Source organism: Sinocyclocheilus rhinocerous, unplaced genomic scaffold, assembly GCF_001515625.1.
Source record: "Sinocyclocheilus rhinocerous isolate Xijiao unplaced genomic scaffold, SAMN03320098_v1.1 scaffold533, whole genome shotgun sequence".
Lineage (NCBI taxonomy): Eukaryota > Metazoa > Chordata > Actinopteri > Cypriniformes > Cyprinidae > Sinocyclocheilus > Sinocyclocheilus rhinocerous.
This window is the reverse complement of record NW_015642843.1, coordinates 432,731-437,114: the sequence shown is the minus strand read 5'-3', so window position 1 is coordinate 437,114 and position 4,384 is coordinate 432,731.

Here is a 4,384-nt window from a genome sequence, read left to right as displayed (position 1 = left end):
GAGAAGGGCTTTGGTTAGTGTGGTGACCAAGAACCTGATGGTCACTCTAGTTGAGCTCCATGATCATATGTGGAGATAGGAGAGACCTACAGAAGGACAAACATCACTGCTGCACTCCACCGATCTGTGCTTTATGGTGGTGTGGCCAAACTCAATCCTCTCCTCGGTGTAGACACATGAAAACACACTTGGAATTTGCAAAAAAAGCACCTAAAGGACCCTCGGACTCAGAAGAGAAACATTGTCCAGGCCCAAAACAAGTTTCTCTGGTCTGATGAACCTAAATTCTAAGCATCATGTTTGAAGGAAACCGGCTCTGCTCATCACCTGCAGACTACCATCCCAAAAGTAACGTGTGCTGGTAGCAGCCTCATGCTGTGGGGCTGTTTTTCAGCGGCAGGGACTGAAGGACACATCAGAGTAGAATAAAAGCTCAACACAGCAAAATATAGAGATAGCCGTAATGAAAACCTAGTCCAGAGCATTCAAAACCTCAGACTGGGCAGAAGGTTCACCTTCCAACAGGACACTGACCCCAAGCACACCGCAAGAGTGGCTTATAGACAACTCTGTGCATGTCCTTGAGTGACCCAGCCACAGCCTGGGCTTGAACCCAATCAAACATTTCTGGAGAAACCTGAAAATGTGCGTCAGTCCTCACCCAACCTGACAGAGCTGGAGAGGTGAAGAGAAGAATGGCAGATAATTGCCAAATGATGATCAAAGTTTGTCGCATCATACCCAAAATGATCTGAGGCTGTAGTTGGTGCCAAAGGTGCTTCAACAAAGTATTGAGCAAAGGCTTTGAATACTTGTGTACTTGGTGTTGGTGTTGTGTGTGTGTGTGTGTGTGTGTTTTTTTTTTTTTTTTTTAATTTTCAAAGATTTCAAACGAACCTTTTTAACGTTATCACGTTGGGGTATTGTTTGAAAAATTGAGGAAAATAATGAATTTAATCCATTTTGGAATAAGGCTGTAACATAACAAAATGTGAAACGCTGTGAATACTTTCCAGATGCTCTGTAGCTGAAGTGGTTTTCTGTCTTGCATTTTATCTCTCAAAATGATGGATGCCATTAAAAAAAATGTGGAGAGTGTGAAGAATGTGAAGAGAAATAAGTTAATGCAACCTGTTGTTTATGTAAGGTAAACATAAAGCTGCTTGGTTTAGATTTTTATGTGTGTAACAGTTGGCCTATATTATACGTATTTTAAAATTGTATTGCATAACTGTTGCTGCAATAATTCTAACCCATTTCAAATGTTTACATGCTTCTTTTTGCTTTTAACAGCTCCCACTCGCTGTGGTGGAGCACTGTGGTGAAATATTGTTCTTGTAAATACTTTCCAGCATTTCAGTCTTTTATTTTAGTAATAAATAAGCATGCATATTACAACAACAGTTACCATACAGTGTTCGGCAGTGATCAAAAAGGATTTAAACAGTGAATTTTGAATCTATTTCTTCTTGTAAACTCAGAGATGTGGATTTGGATGGCATACCACATGACCTTGGTTTTTGTCAAAAAACAGGTTATTTTTACGCGGGAGGTGGGAGAAAAACACCTACATTCTGGATTCGGACTGCAAAAAAAATCACAGACTAACCCTGTAAATGTTGAAAATCACTTACAATTAAAAAATTTTACTGCATATCTCCAAGAAAATATCATAATGAATTTTAATTCAGAAAATAAAAATTGTAAAATGTAGAAATCCTACAAAAAAAGCTACAAAAAAAAAAGTTGACTGTGACTGCAAGATCCCTTAATACAAAAATGTTTAACATTTATATCTAATAGAAACATACATACAGTGTATTTGTGTTTAGCATGTTTAGTTAATATGACCTGTATAGTCACACGCTAGATCTGATAAAGTAAGTTCTACCTCTGGTAATTTGATCCGTATTTATAAAGTCTGTTGTCTGATCTATCAGTCAGATTTGATAAAGCACCTTGGTTTTCCCCAAATATTTGCTTAACCTCATTGAAAACATCCTTGTAGAATTTTCAAGCTATCCTAAACCGCAGATACCTCCATTTTCTTACTGACAGAAATATCCTGAGAAAATGCCAAATGTGCTACACACAAGATGAAGTGATAACAGTACAGCACTTTTTAACAACATGCCCCCATTATTCACAAATTAACTAAACATTTTCCTCATCTCAACAAACATGGTCAAGATGCCGTACTTCTTTTTGAAGCGTAGGTTCTGTATAGCATTAGTATTTAGTATTAACTTACTGTCCCTTATGCAAAGAAAATATATTTCCTAAAGATCAATATATTAAATGACATAATGGTATATTAGAAATGATACAGAAAAATATAATGTGTAAATATATGACAATATATTGAATAATCCATTAGGAATTGCTGCTTTCATATATTGAAAAATATGTGACAATATATTTACTTGTATATCACAATGTATGTATTTTATATTCAGTAATACACTTTATAATATATAGATGTACATGTGATAAGATGGTAACTGCATGTGTAAAAAAATATTGAATATATATATTTGCTCATGCATCATATATACACATATATGGAAATATATATTTCATATGTTTAACAATCATTTACAACCAACAGGTTTCATATTTTAAAATATAGCTAGTTTACAATAGCATAAGCACACCTGCTCATACTAAAGATTCAAGATTCAAGAGCTTTATTGTCATATGAAATAGTACAATGAAATTCTTACTTTGTTTACTCTTCTCGAGAATGACAGGGTAGAAAGGGAACAAGCATAATTTACAAGGACAATACAAATTATGTAAAAAAAGAAAGAATATAGAGTCAAGTATAAACCAGAGGGAATACTAAAAATATAAGGAATAATAGTATAAAAAAAGAAGTAATGAAAGAGAAAGAAAAAGAGAACCAAACTAATAAACAATAAACAAATCTTCACAGTATAAAGATACAGTGCAAGTAACAATAAAGTGACAATTTTAAAGTGTCAAGTGGTGATAAAGTGTCAGTGTAACGTCTAGTGTTTAAATCGTCCATGATAATCAGTCTAATGCGTTATGGAGTGAGTGTATGATGGTCCAGCAGGTAAAGTGCAGAGTGCCATTGAAAAGCCTGAATTTAACCTGATGATACAGGTGGAAGTGGCAGTGGGTTTATTATCAGTCGAATGGCCTGGGGATATAAACTGTTCTGGAGTCTGGGGGCCTCATTTATAAAATGTTGCGTATAAACAGTCCTAAATTTGTTCTAAGATCATTTCTCAAAAGTGCATAAGTGTGATTCAGAGAAAACGAACGTGCGCACAAAAACACGTGCGTGCGCCTCTCTTCCAGATGTGACATTTATAAATCGCAAATGATCTTGAAATTGTGTGCAGCTGACTGGTGTCAGATCTCCGCCTTGTAAACGCCCCCTAATTAATATCATTACCATATAAAAGAGCACACGCCAATATCTGAATTTCTATGCTTGAGAATGACGAGCACAAAGAAGAAGAAAAAAACTTAACTGAGTCTGAAATTGAGGTCCTGCTTGCGGAGGTAGAGGTTCGTGCGGGGACGCTTTTTATTTAATAATGTGTAATTATTCTGTGGACAAACAATGTGTGTGGTTATATTTTTTTTTCTGTTGACTATTATCAAAATTACTACTACTAGTAGTAGTAGTAGTAGTAGTAGTAGTAGAACAATTAGGTTTTCAAACGTAAGAATAAACTACGAATTAAAGTAAAATTCAGTCATCTTATAAAAAGTGAGCATCCTACTTTTAAAATCACTTGCTATGACAACTAATAAAAAGTTCAGCATCACGAAATTCTTGCAAAACTTTAAAAAAACATTATTGAAAGAGAAATTGGACGTTTCATATCATAATAAAATTAATTTTTACACTATTATGGTCTCCGGTCAGAAAAAAAAACCTGCGTGTGATTTGTCATTTCTTCATATTTACACAGTTTACTAATGCTGCTCAAATGTGCCTTTAAGCGTTTATGCATTTTTTATTTCTATTTTACGCATTAGTAGTAAATCAAGACTTTGCAAGTTCTCTTGTAAAAAAAAACAAAAAAAACATGGAATAAACGGTGTACAGAAAGCGAGTAAAGAACTCTCAACATTAGGCTACTAAAAAGGTCAGTTTAATCTCGCAAAAACTCTCGTTAATAAAAAATCTGACTACACCGCACAATTAATCTCTTACACTGCATCTTTGTTGTCTATGATGAATTCGGTGCTTTTATTATTATTGCAGCTTAGATGTTCAAATAGCTGCAGTACTCCAACTTTGCCACAAGGAAAAGTGCGTACGTCTGCTCGGACCCTGACGTGGCGGTACTTTTCCACGTCAAAGACCGTTTTTATAAATATGAACGTTGCCGTGGATTTTAGC